The sequence below is a fragment of the Varroa jacobsoni genome, unplaced genomic scaffold, assembly GCF_002532875.2.
Source record: "Varroa jacobsoni isolate VJ856 unplaced genomic scaffold, vjacob_1.0 scaffold_1430, whole genome shotgun sequence".
Lineage (NCBI taxonomy): Eukaryota > Metazoa > Arthropoda > Arachnida > Mesostigmata > Varroidae > Varroa > Varroa jacobsoni.
Window position 1 is genome coordinate 21,898 of NW_019214332.1, and position 15,110 is coordinate 37,007.

General features: G+C 42.1%; 1 long non-coding RNA gene across 1 annotated transcript in view; it reads left to right on the plus strand.

Annotated features, from left to right (window-relative positions):
- Positions 1–15,110, plus strand: part of LOC147752178 (uncharacterized) — an 87,152-nt gene continuing 72,042 nt past the window's right edge. Inside the window, exon 1 of the long non-coding RNA XR_015314799.1 lies at positions 1–896. This is a non-coding gene — a long non-coding RNA (uncharacterized LOC147752178). The remainder of the gene's footprint in view (positions 897–15,110) is intronic.

Below are 15,110 nucleotides of genomic sequence, written 5' to 3' on the forward strand. Positions count from 1 at the left end.
AAGGTAGCTAAGATGGCGTTTCGGTCGGCCGCTTTGCCGCGGCCGTTCGGCAACTCTTAAGGCAAGCATTACGTTGATGATAAAAATTGTGTGGGCAAACATCACGCGCAGACGAGTCGGTAGGGAGGTAGGCTCGTCGGTAGGCACATAAACGACAGGCCATAGTGTCTACGTCATCCCGTCATGACTAACCGGAAGACGAACCGATAGCTGGTTTAAGCTGCGATGGCGGCATATTGGTGGCTATCTGGCGGCTCGGCGAAAAGAGCTGAAAAACAAGAAAGGTTTGGCACACCCTAAATAAATAGGCTGCTGATACGCGATCTCATGGTGGACTGTAGGAAGCGGACGGTGTTAAGCGGTTGAATACGAGTCGAACCAAAGCGGTGCGGCATAGCAAGCTGAACTAACATATGGGATAACATACATAAAAAAAATGCTAGTCGAAGAATCATAGGTAGCGAAATAGAGTTCAGCAGGAGAGGAAAAATAGCTTGGTTCACTCAGTGTAGCAATAATATTGGTAATATAAGACAAGTGTCCAAGTTTATCAGGATGAAAATGGGTGGTCGAAGTGTCCGGTTTTAATGTGACCGCTGTATTACATGTGTTCATGGGATGTGCAAAGGTTGAACGATTCGTGCTTTGTCTGTATGGGACTGGCAAGCGGGAATTAGATGCTAACTCCTTCAAGGAAATGCGAATCAGGACATGCGAAAAGATTAAGGACAATATCAAAGTCAACATTATTAGCCATGACTTATCTAACTGAAGACTTCCGGATATTCATAATGATATCAGCATGATCTAAGTGATTAAGTACGCTACGAGAAAATGAGACTTAGTCCACAAACAAGCGTGGAACGAATAGAAGTTCCCTCCAATGCACTGACCAGGTAGGCTGTGATTTTCGATAGGTCCTTAGAGCATTATGCCTGTGCGCCTGCTTGTAGAAGAATTCCTCAGTACCATTCATGATTACCTGTTCCAGCGTTCTATGATTTGACTGGATTGTTCCAGGGAAGCTGCTATACGGTTTATATGCGGTCTGTGTTCGCTCATCAAAGCTTTTAATTTCTTTCTGGCAGAAACCGCAAGGTAGAAGTAGTGAGCGCATTTTTATTGCACGTTAAGCTGTGGAGAAATGTTTTGTTGGGCTAGTTCTAGTATCGACAGTGTCGAGTCATCAAGATCGAAATTTCATCTTTTTATAGCATCCAGATGGTGCGTAGCAACGTTTTGCGCATAAAATTAAAAAAAAAAATCAGATCTAAGACAATATCGAAAATGCAGTTTACTCTACTATTTGGGCTATAAGTCGGTTGAAACGGGTTTACGGATCAATCGATCAGACCTGATCCGCTAGATGTGGATCCATAAATTAAAGGCAGCGTAAATCGCTTTCTTTCGACGATGTTTTGGTGGCTTACTGATTCTGTAACGTCTGTTCGGTTCAAGCGGTATAAGCGTTCCAGCTTATATACAAGACTTCATAAGATAACCTCCTGCGCCGCTATCAGCGCATAACACGCACCCTCATGATAAGCGATAACATTCGGCTAGAGAAACGGAAAAATATATTTCTTTAAATTGTGATGAAATACGCATTATCAGTTATGCTATTGAGAAAACCATATACATTTTTAGTTACTCGTCAGTTGAGTAATATTACATATGTATTTTGTTTACGTGAAACACTGTATATGGTCATACATTTTTTGTGACAGGAATTGATTCTTATAGTACACTGAATTTGAAATTTAATAAAAAAAAAATCGTTTGTCTCCTCAAGTGTTGATTAATCTTGCCAAGATGGCTTGAATTTTTGACCCTTGGATATTATAGATTTACACTTGTTGCAGCGCGAGCAGTCCGATTATAAGTAGACGGAAATTGTGATTTGTCTCTTGTTTTGTCACGCCAACCTGATAAGTTTACCGTCTGAGAACACTTTCTACGCTTGCGCTATCCTCTCTGGGTCTGCCGAAGTTGTGGTATTTACAGAGGTTAGCAATAGCGCGAAGTTAAGAACATGGGCTTCGAACGGTTAGGACAACCAGTCTGATAAACGATCTCGGTCGTCAGACTGACAAGCGTCTTCGTAATCAGTCAGGATGAGAGCAATATTAGTTTCAAACAGTGTTATCGAAAACACTGATGCAATCCTAAGCAGAAGTAAAGAATGCCAGTTGGTCCCTTAGATTCATGATTATTATTATTATTATTATTATTAGGTTTCACAATAGAGCGAATCAAGTAAGTGCTTTATTCACAGTGTTTATTGTCAGTATATATCTCTCACGTTATAATCATTCATGCTGGTAAAAAATTGTTTCGTTCTGCAATAACAGCCCTATTAGGCACGAAATTATGCTGCCATTGAACTACTTCCGCTCCGTCCGTCTACTGAAGCGGATCAAGGCTTAGATCCTGTCTTTCTTCAGTTGGTTTCTTGACTTACGCCGTTTTGTGTCTCTTCTAAATCAGGACGAAGGGGGAAGCGTCACACAGATAATGAAAGAGAAAAGCCGAACAGACGTTGGGAGAATTTGCTATGTTGTGTTAAGAACGTTGGCAGAGTAGTAGGTTAATAGCAGAATAGAAGCCGTCGCAACAATGGCGCAAGCCTCTGGAGTACGTTAATGGCGGCGTTATTGGCTATTGGTTAGTTGCGATGACAATGTGAGCTTAATGGTTCCACACAGCACCGGTTTGTCGGCTTACGATCGGCCATCCCGATGAACGCCTCCGACGGAAGCCTGAACCACATCATGGCCGTTTAGAAGCCCGTTCTACTTTTTTGGCGAGTCGGCTATTGTCTCAAGTGTAAAAGCTCCAAGTACTGTTTTTACCACAGCATCGCCAATATCCAATAAATTAGCCATATAGCTACCAGATTCGCAGTGTGAGAAAGTGCAGATCTTTTTAGGACGGACTGATCTATCCTCTCAAAGGACCTTTCTTATTCAGCTGACAGGAAAGGTTTTAGGTTAGTCGAGAGTGCTGCTAATCCAGTTCGCCTGCGGAAGGTCACTGGGACGCAAACGCGCTGCATACAACTCTATTGCATGTGAAGGCAGGCCTGACTTGTCACGATCGTTGCAGGACGAAACGATTCCACTATTGTTATCACTGTTAAAGTCATCATCAACGAATAAAATCGAAATAAAAATAAATGAATAAATGTATGTGTATTATATACCACGTTAAGATGCGATGTCCCTAGAGATTTACTCTTTCAACAGTAAAACAGATGCTACTCTCAAAGGTCTTAATTGGTTCATTTTAAACTCTGTAGCATTGATGTGTATGGTCCATAATTATTAAAAATACACAAGGGATTTGTATTCGTCAGATGTGGAAGTTAAACGGATATAGATCCGGCGTGAATCCGAATCTCTCGTACTCACCACGACGTGTTTTAATTTGTCGTTCTCGTTCCATGGTTTCCTAATACAAATTATGCTTACGAAAATACCTTTTTGCTGAGATCCGAGTGATGTGGAAATTACTCTAACAAAAGACAGAACCCTAAATTTAATGTACCAGTCATTATATTATTTGACGAGTTTCCACCGTGCTTATGAGAGTAGATAGTGAGACCCTCACTGGGCAACGTGAGCCACTAACACGTGCCAAATATAGCAATACTCTAAGCTGATCATCTAACCAAAATACACTTTTTCTCCTCGGAGTTTCCTTGTTGTCGTAAACCATAGGGAAGGTTTCAAGCTCTTTTTTTCTTGCTTACGTTTGCCCGATAAGCCGTTTATCAAGCATAATATAGCCTCAGGTGTTGCCTACTTCTAGCGCACGCCAGCGTCAGATAAGGCCTTGTGAATCAGACTAAGACTCTCAGTAATGTCAGGTTTAATGTTGTGTTGCTAAAGCCGGTTTTAAGCTTGAAGAACGACAACAGCAATGGCAGAGATACCAGTACCAAGAAAAACGAAAAAAAAAAAAACGTTTTTCAAATTACGTTACTCAGCGTCCATCAGCTTCCTAAACGGTACGGTACTGTGTGAGTAGATTTACCCGTAATATTAACATTTACTACGTCCTCAGTTTGACTGTTGATGTACTCCATAAGCGCTTTTAATTTGATAACAATATAGAATTGATTTGAATTACCCCTCGATAATCGGGGGTGAATTAGCTCGAACATCATCAACCAAGATGTTTCATCATCATACGTTTTAAATTGTGCTTTTATCGAAAATAGACTGCCAGTATCACTCAATAGTGGCCTGACCACTATGAAAAATACTTTAGTCGATAGACTCTCGTTGCTTGATTTTGTGTCGGTGTGTGAAATATTCGGTCATTTCGGTGGCGTAATTAAATCTCTGGCTATATGGGCTAGATCCGAGTAGATGACTCGTTGCATGTAACACCTCTTTTCTAGTTTATATAATCGGCTACACATTGTGTAGTCGAATCGGCCCGGAAAATGTATTTGAAACTGCTGGCCACGAGTGCGCAACAACAATTGCTCCTTAAGTTCTACTTACTTTAAAAGTGAAAATACGAAACGTCTAGCGGTAAAAACCTTTTGGGAAAGAGTAATAAACGTAATCCGGCCAAGATCTCCGTGCGAAAATCAAATAGTAATGCTAGCACGAGTAGCATCTCATCGCATCTCCCGCTTTCCGCGACTCTTTATCTATCTGGCCGAAGTACGAATGGTCAAAAAAAAATTTGTCTTTTGTGTAAAGTCTGACTAAAACCGTGAAAGAAACAATACATTTATTAATTTTTTTTATTTTAAAACTCGTTTATTCATCTTTGCCAGTAGCAGTTTACACACTTAAAATATAGACAAATGGCAATTTTATCTCCTATCTTATGTCATACATATATGACGACTTCACGAGCCTTGTTAAAGCCATTATTATCAGACGATTTCTAGAGTAATCAATTTAGGGTCTATGGTATTATTTACTTGAGCTACCAATGATTGCGTTATACATTATAAACCATAGAATTGCCATTCTTCGGTTAGTTACTATGCCCATCTGCCCAGCGATTGATCCTGTAGGTAGCGAGAACATGATACAGATACAAAAATTGCCTACATCTCGTACAAACACAACATTCATTAGGTTCAGAAAATTCTGTTACTTTGCATAAGCAGTAGTGACAACCGTATACTGGATAGCGCGTCACTAGTAGACCCTATTAGAGTTTCAGAGTTCGAGTTAGAGACAGAGTTCGAGATGGATCTCGACAACGTTCGATCCCATTTACCAGACTTTTATAGAGTGCCGGAATTTGCGATAGTTTGCGACACGGCCGCAGAGACCTTCAGCAAACAGTAGCGTCACCGCTAGGGAGTGAACAAGCCCGTTGTGGTTTGCTTAATGCATCTCCAAGGCTCCTTTAAGGCACAAGGCTTTTCTTTCGATTCAAATGCTCGATATTCAGTCCGTAAGTGGCAACTGATGCGATTGTAGGGTTGAAAAAAATTGCAAAGCAATGGACAGGGTTGATCGGTGGAGGGTTAAGCATTGATAGCGAAGCTGTCAAAGTTTTTCTGCATCCTTGTAAAATATGCTAGGATAAACTTCGGTCGTTGTACGAAATCAGCCATTCTAGATACGTAAGTAGACCAACATGTGTTACCGATCGGCCTAAAAAATGTAGCGTGTTACAAGCCGTAATTCTGTTTCTCTCTCAACGTTCTAGGCTATGTTTGAAATCTCCGAGAACGCTGGCAGCTACGATTCCGTACTGTCGACTGCAACCCTATTCTCCGGGAGTATCGCTTCTATTAAGTTAAGCGTGGAAACTCTGATATCGACGAGGATGCTTAAAACTAAATTCCTCGGGGCGGAGTTAAGGACTCTTTGAGCTCTACAAATACTGCATAGAGATACTGACAAGGCCTACTTAAGATTCGCTCGATATCGGTAAGTAGGATCTTGTATGCTGTTTCGGTCGAATGCTTCCGCCTGAATCCGTGTGTCTCCTTAAGTATCGGACTCACACTCTCCAGGAGCACGTTTAATCTCCTTGGGAACGGATACGAGACAATTTTAGAGCGGACGCTTTCTTTCCCGATGCCGCCCCACACTATCTATTGGCTTCAATCGCCTTTGCTTTTTGAGATAACGTGAAGTGTTGCATACCGCCATTGATGAAGAAGTAGTCAGGACCAAAAACATTCGTTAAATAAAGCCGTCCACTACGGCGCCAGCACCACGGCGACCTTGAGGGGTTCATTTCAAATCCTATTTGGTCCCGCTTCTTTCTTTGAACGTAGGCCCCGGAGCAACTGAGTTACTTTGAGGACGGAAAACTGTTAGCCCAGTCTTTTACGCTTGCTCGTTGTCGATATGTCCCACATTGCGTTAAACGACGAGACACCTTGATGTACGATGACACTGAATGAGAACATTCCAGCGAAGTGTTGAGGACTAATGAGGCGATGAGGCACGATGTGAACCTGTGGAAATCAAGCCATCTATATGGCTGATACTCGGCCCCTTTTATGAGAACAGCCTCCTTCTTTTTCAAGTATTTCTTGCGCTCAACACCATATGTTGTCCGGCAGATCGCACTGAACGCTGTGGCCAGCGGCTTTGCTGCCGGTTATAGCGCTACACATTACGTAAAAGCAGGTTACAGTGGTAATCCAACCACGCCCGATGTTTCCTCCGACGAACTGGACGAGCTAATGATTCCAGGATGTCTATGAGATAACACCAATAGAGCTTGGCACTGCGAGGATCTCATGAGCCCGCTCCAAAAGCTCCTTTGAGTCCAATTTAAAGGCTCATTCCTCCGGGCGAACAATGGTCTTAAAGGACCTTGAGTCTAATTCAACAGAAGTGTGTATCTGGAACTGATTTCCTCTGCAAATTATCTTTTTCGATACATTTGATTTTATTTCTACTCGCGCTCATTATAAAGAGATCTATGACAGGACTTCTTGCAGAACCGACAAACTTTGTGCTCCATCAGTGCATCTCGAAGGACTGACCTTTCTCTCTAAAGGAATTCTGGGCACGCACTGAAGTCTTGTGCCACGACAATTGAAGCGCTAGAGGAGGGCCCGCCACAGCCTGTAGATTACCGATAAGCTTTTCTACGAGAATCAGAGTAAACTCCCCGTCGCTCGGTCGCACGTACGTCGCCACAAGAAGTATTCTGAGGCAAAACTAGGATGTTGTTCTCCACACGAGGTGGAGTGAGGTCCCCAAGTCTGTGATTATGAAACAGTGAAACTCCGCCATTGGGTGACCGCGGCATGTTTCCTTTGTGCAGGACAGTAGGCGCAGTAAAATACGGATAAGTTGAATGGACCGGTCGCCCAGGTCTCCGTTACTACAAGGATATCGATTGAATCCCAGGTTTCTGGTGCGGGTAGCGCTGACGCAAAAACACCCTCCCAATTCCACTGCGATCTTTAGCGTTTTTGACGATTTTGATCGCGACATCTGCTCTGAAAGCGTGTCTGCGGCTAATTATGAGAGCTTACGATTTGAAGCTGCTATTCTAAGGAACGATCTGTATTTTTAGCGCAATCAGGGCCTAGTTTAGAAAATTTTCAATCGTCGGTGACGGAGGTAGCCACGACAATTCCGTGGTAGGCCGACACGCCACTGAACCAATTCAGATAATGAGAAGTCCTCTTCAAAGGTCAGGACCGGTGGCGATCCCCTGGTGCACACTTTACACAGCTCACAAAAGGCTCGGTCTTTTGCACCCAGGCCAGTAGACTGTCGAATTTCGTTCTGACGGATCACCGGCGCTACACACATGTCCCTCCGACTTGTTCGCATACCTACTTTCGGGGTCCTCTTGATCCTCATCTGTGAAAAAAATTTCATTTGCTTTGCGATCTTACACGCTTTTTCTTAGCTACAAAGCCCTTATAGCTCTATCGGCCCTCTCAACGACTTGACGCTGTATGATTAAGAGAGGCACAACAGTGAAGGGTGCACTCTCCTGCGCTGCTCTTCAGGCAAGTACATCATTAGTGTCTTTACAGTCTAACGGAGAAGGGAAGAGATCGGACATACAGGTCGTACTCTGAGTGTAGCCCTCCCAGTTTTGTAGTAAACGACTCAACGCCGGCTATGAATTCGCCCTTTTTAAACTTTATACACTCACGATAGCCTGCTTGCAGAAACGCGGCTGTCGGGCCACCTGAAATCTTAAAGTTCTTATCCGCTTCGGCTATCGCGCTATTCATATTCATTTTCGTGCAAATGCTTTCCGGCGTAAAAAATCCCACAAGGCCGGTCCGAAGAACTCGACAATAGCGTCGCCTCCATCCAAAATTGTTTTTATTGACAGAGTGACAACCCGGGTGTTTTTTTTGCTGTTAGGACAAACCCATCCCTTTACCCTCCAGGACTAAGGTTTTCAGGGGCATCGGCTTACTTTTCAGGGTTTCCACTTCGCTTTTTGAAGCTTTAACATGGTACAGTAGGAATGTGACATACGCCTTTCGCGCGGTAAGCTGTCCATCTATTTCATAAATTTTTCAGTGTACCAATTTCCAACAGAAAAGCTACACAATCGACACGACCATTTCCACACTGGCAATTGTTTGGCATGCAGCACGGAACATTCATTGCATTTATAACAGCATAGGCTGAGGTTCTATAGTCTTCCATCACATTGCATACGTAGAAGGAATATGGGACATCCTCTGACGTATAAGGTCCTTGTGCCCATTTTGGTCCACTTAGTTGTTGAAGGCCTAGAATCACTGTCGTGTTGTTCACCGTAATTGTTTCAGCGGTCGGCTTTTGTTGTCATTCCATTTCAAAAATCGTACCACTCGCCCTGGCGGGGTTTATAAATAAGGGTCAGAAACGGCTTTTGAGCTATCCTTTGGCTTAATCAACAGAAATAGAGGCTACGTAGGCCCTGATTCAGGGATAAAATTCGAAGAAAGTGTACGCAAATACACTGCCGATTTTACTTGCATTTTTGCTATACGCACGGTTCACTAGCAGAGAAAAGCATTTTTGGTGCTCACCGATGCACAGGGTTGCAATAAGCCGATCGACGCCAGGACGCACTTGCAAAACTTTGACAATTACGAAATTGCCACGGAGCTGTCTTGCGTACGTCTCTTCGACTCGAACGTTCGATCAATGTATAATATATCTCTGTAAGCTCTCACTGTGACGCATATTTACCTACATTATGGTGTTGTTCACTTGGTGAAAGTCTATTTTGTCATTTTGCTCTTTGTTTCCATTTGCTGTGCAGCAAGTCTATTGCCTTACGATGCCTAGTGGAAAATATATTGGTCTAGCCATTTCGCTACTAAAACATAGCTGACCTTATTGCGTAACAGAACGAGATACAGACGACCCTTGAGTAAGTGGGAGAAACGTAGCGCAAGATATAAGGAGGTATTCCCCAGGTACTGACATGCACGAGACAGTCTTTTTACGACCCATATATTTACCAGCTACGCCAAGGCCGATGAGTCCGCAGAGTAGGCCATTGATAGAGCGGTGCCTGCAACATAAACATGTAACAAAGACGTAATATCAGAGTAATCGATGGGAAAGGCGGAACGAGTTGGGATCGCGACCGGGTTCAGTCCGATTTCGAACAGAGGTGCCGGCATATGTTTTCGTCCTGAAGGCAGTGCAAAAATAAAGCAAAAGTAGACATCGCTAAACGCATTCATAGATATGTGCTGTTCAGCTAGCATCAGGAGAATGAAAATGGTGAGCTTGTTCCATCTCAGACAGAACAACACCGGCACACAGGAGTAGATCGGCTCTTAATAACGCAGTTTACATTTAAAGCTTATGAGCTTATGTCGCTGCATCAATACAACGAGCTAGCTGTCTGGGTGGATAAAAGGTAGTTTGCAGAAGAAGCATCCAAAGTAACCGAAGAGCGCAGTGAGCGATGGCCCAAGGAAGAAAAATAAAAGGGAATTTTCCACGTCCTCTACGAAACTAATAAACAGAGCAAAAAAGACGTGAATTTAAAGCATAGCTCCACGTTTGCCAGCTACTTCAGTGCTTAATTTCATCCCGTAATCGATTCCTTATGTATTGGCTGGTGGAGCGTCATTAAAGGGTACCGCATTTGTCGTTCCTACTCTATCCAGAGGCAAAATAACACAGAAAACAGTTTAAAACAGTCTTTCCACTGACAGGTTGTATTGATATGTTTATACACCTCTTCATTTTATTTGAATTTCATGCACTTAAGCAAGTTATCTGCTAGATCTGTGTTTCATCAGCAAAATCGAAAGGCCCAGTTATGTCTACTTCTTTTTTAAGATGTAAGTTTTTTAATTACACCATCAATAAATGTAAACGACAAAAAAATCCTATGTTCCGCTCGAATAAAAAGCTGGATTCCGTCCTAACCTGTACAGTCGTAGCTGTTTAACATTAAAGCTAGATATTTCGAATTTTACGTCCGGTACCTACGCCGCTAGACAAGGCTTCAGACGGCTGGCTACATTCGGCACAAAACAATGTGTGACTACGCCCGGATTCAAACGTAGATTACCACAGTTCCAAAATTTAGTAGACAGACACGTTACACTGCACTATTACGAGAGCATTATTATGAGTGTCTTCTCCAACACGACCATCCTCCAATCCCCGGCTGCTATTCGCTTATCGAATTATTCATTCAACAGCAGCATTTGTGTACTCAGAATCAGCTAGAAACAGGAAAAATGGCATAGTGAGTTTGAAATGCAGGGAGAAAGATTTGAGAAGAGTAGATATCTTCCGTTGTTGTTGTTGTTGTCCTCGTCGGCGCTCAAGTGTTCGAGCCGACGGAGCCAAGTTGCTCGGATAGCAAGAGACTCCTTTTACAAAGATATTCGGATCTGCTACTAGTACCGCGCCGCGGCCGTGGTTCTATTCAAGTAGTTTCTTTCTTCAACTTGGTACAATCGATGAAAACTTGGTGGTGAGTGTTAAGGCCCATACATCAATTCACTAGCAGTAATTCGCGAGGTGGAACTAGTTTGCCGCCGGCACATAGTGCCGTCACTGACTATAGCCTCTACTGCTGCCGTTCGATAGGAACAGTTCATTGCCGCAATACAAGGCTGCCGTTTTGTCCTGTTTCTGTATATTCTGCTCCACGGACGGGTGTCCTGGTAAAGTGAACGTTTTCAGATGTCTCCTTTTACATTCTTGCTTTTTTCTCGCGGTCAACAGGGCTCTAAGCCTGCCATGCGCTACTACAGTCAGACAAAATAGAACTACATCGGATCGGATCGCTCCTTTTCGTCGATAAACGGAATTGTTCTAACTTCAAACAGCCGTAGAAGGGATATTTGCCGAACCATGCAGGCCAATAGCTTCCAGTGACAAGACGAAAATACACTTTCAAAGAAGAAGTTTATAATGATGTATGTAAGATAGCACAAACTACGACGCATGTATTACCAATAGAATAATCTTAGCATTACAGAAATTATAAGTTATTTGCACGTCGTTAAGGAAGCAGACGTGCAACTGGGTATCTGTCGTAACTTTTGCTGCTTAATATTGGCCGGAATTTCTATTGGCACCGTTTGATCCAGTTAGCATTGGCATCAATGGCAAATCCAAAAAAGTATCGTCTTCATATTTCCCATTCATTCATTCAATCGTCGCGTACCATTTTGCCCATTACCCATTAAAATAAGATGTTTTTGACGAAACAACCATAGCTAGGTCGCAATACGTCGAAGCAAGTAACTGCCCTATTAAGTAGGAAAAAACGTCCTTAAATAGCTCCTCCTTCTACGAGCAAAGTACAATCATAAAGTAGTATCTGGGTGCTGGCTACATGACAGTATCAGTTATCGTCTACTTCTCCATGGGCGACAGCAGCTCTACAAATGGAAAAAGAAGGTCTAGAAAACTCAGCCCCAACAAAACCTAGCAGCTAAGAGGATGTTCAACGATGTGATCCACTAAGAACCAGCCTAGTCTAATATGCACAGGTAAAGCTAAAGCGTTAGTAAATACGGTTGTTATAAAAAAAATACTTGGAACCATTGCAAAACATCGTGGAATTATCTTCTTCCTGTGCGAAAAGGAAATTGTTCTTTCAAATGACCATGGCATCTAAACTCTATGACACGATGAAATCTAGCTAAATATATAGTAGACCTATTAATTCGAGCTCATTCGAGTCAAATCAATTCATTAAACTTAGTTTCGGGATACAACGCTAGTCTTCTAATTATGCACACGACGGCCATGCATGAGGACCAGCGCAGCTTCATTTACTTCAACTTTCTGTCCCAGTTGGTACATATTGCGATTAATCTAGGCAGAAGACCGATCCAAACTTTTCTTAGAAGCGGTACCACTCTATTTACAGCAAGCTTTCCAGCTAGTAAATACATACACACTTATTGCGGGTCAACGTTGTTGCTTTCTTTGGATGGATTACCGCGAGAGGTCGCCTGATTATCATTGCGACAAGGTCAGCAGCGTAAACTTTATCTTCACGCCATGCTGGCTTCGCTGACTGTATAAATTAAGCATCGAGGAACAATAAAGTAAACTGGAATTTTCAAAAGACAAAGTAAGCGTTTAAATATTTCAGTGTTATTTTTTATAAATGCTTATTATGAATTTTTATAGCATATACAGGGTACTAAACGTCGCATGTTACCCAGGCAGTAAACGTGAACTTTACCATACAGATATCTCCTGCCATGAATACCCTGTTCGAACAAAAGAGAATCCAGCTTTCCAAGAATCATATGGTACTCCATACGTGGATGAAAACTGAATACAATTGACGACCTCTTAAATCAAGTCAGATTTCCAAATTGTTTAAGAACTTGAGATAAAAACTTCGACCTGATTTCAGACCTACTTTGAAAGCTACCAGATATTAAGTGAACATTGTGTATACACATATTTATTTACTCCTTACAAGCTCCGAGGGGCAGTAGGTAAACGTCGTTAGCATAATGGTGGAATTAAGCCGAGAAGTAAGGCGGATCGCTGGCAGAAGGTGCCGCGTCCGGGGACATCGAGCGTTGTCGATCCGCAAAGGGCAGTATTGATCCCATGTCTGATACTGGTTATATTTCTTTTCCTATTATTGTAGGTGCACCATAATTAACAGTCTGGTCTGTTGTTACGTCTAACAGGTACCGATGAAAAGTTCTCCCATTTGCTCCTCTAGACTTTTGCATCTCGCACTGCTGTATCAGCAAGGACTTCACTTGTACTTGTATTTGTGGGGATTATGGTTCTCCCCAGGTCGAGGGATTATGACTCAGTCCAAGTCGTGACAAACTCATTGCAACCTAGTGCCTAGCCATATTGACAATTGCACGATAAATATTACCCATGCATGTAAGGGCACCATTACATGATTGCACGCGTTTGTTATAAACGGAATATCTGTCCCGTTTTCTTAGAACTGTAACTTCGAAGTTTAGTTATTAGCAATGTTTTGAAGAGATAACGATGCGTTGAGTAACAGATGAATAATTTCTGTAAAACATCTTGTAATTAATGTCGAACTAATACTCTTAATAAATCTGCGCTGCTTTCTATGCTGTGTTACAATGTTTATGTATGACATATTTTATCGGCAGACTGCTCTGAACGTATGCGTAACATGACAAAAACCTTGTTTTTTATTAGTGTCAAAAATTATCTAAAAATCCAGATCATGGCTTTTATTACTGAGCGTTCTCTGAGAGAGTCTAATATCTTTTATATAGCAGTATGACCTTTTCTCGGGCTGTAATTGATAGTGCGTCAGCTATTGATTCTATCTGTTCCTTTGCGCTGAAAACGCAGATCAGTCCATGGCCGGATCCGATTTCCACGTTTGGCCAGTCACAACAAGGCCACCGGACGCCGTTCGTGCCACACTTATCTGCATTAAGCCAGCTAATAAGAAATTCGTATCGTCATTTATAATCACAGCTTTCGTGTTGAGCTTTTCATCTAGAGCAACGTCATAAGCAAAGCTTAATTATAATCCGAAGATACATTATACATAAATAGCGTTGAAGTAAATAATTAACTAGAAACCTTCCTCCTATTAGGATATGTCTATCTAGCCTGAGTTTACCCAGCTAAAAAAATTGTCAAAAGCTGTAGCTTCGTCGTTGTGCTAATATTGTAACTCTCCATAACGCATCCTGAAGGCGCAACGAACAAATCTCTCGGGTAGAGTTATTCAGGTTTCTAACAATAATAGACAGGGTTTTCAACATGGATCTTTGAGCATGGCATATTTTTATAAAATCAAAAGGTGGCTTTTCAAGCAGCTGAAGGAAAAATATGAATTAATAACAATACTAATTATTATTATACTAAATTACTGGGCACACATTAGGAGATGCATCTCCTGCTAAATCGTAAGAAACCTGTTAACACAAATACTTACAAAGGGTCCTAGTAAATGGTTGTTTTTGATCAGTCAGCAGCCACGGCCTTTGGAAATGTCACGCATGACCCGTCTATTTTTTTAATAGAAGCACCTTTCTCAGTATAACCTTTAGGTGAAGCTTAGCCATTTCTGAAAAATTCGAGCTAAACATGCTCATCGAGGACAGAGATGCGCAACCACAGTTGTTTTCTATTCCTAGAAATGTATACTTCCCTAATCAGATGGTCTGGGATGTTTCCATCTTGTTCCCTATCCATCTCGGCAAGTTGGTGTTGTGCCTTTAGTCTGGAAGTCGTGCACATCACCAAAAGACGTTAAGGGCACCAAAACAAGAAACAGCTGAGCCAATTTTGTAGACTGCTTTGAACACGCCGTCTAATCTAAAAGCTCCACACAGAGCTAGAGTTCGTAAGCACGAGTGAAGTACTCTTTCGCAAAGAAGCCCGAGTTAGTTAACTAGCCTAGAAGGCTGATGTATGTGAAAGGCTTAATCTCAAATAAAGGTAGGCTTAATCTGTAGGTTTAGCATTGTTTTTTCTATTCGCAATGACGGTATTAATCTTTGTTTATATATGAGAAAATACGATTAGTCGTTGTAGATAAGCTGATCCGGGAATGCGTTATCAGCAGTTATTGGCGACAAGCGTTAGCGCACGTCGTCCATATCTCTGTCAATGGAGTCTATTGAAATTGGCGCTTTACGTATCTTTTCTTTGTTTCAGAACGTTAAGCTATACCTTGTGGAC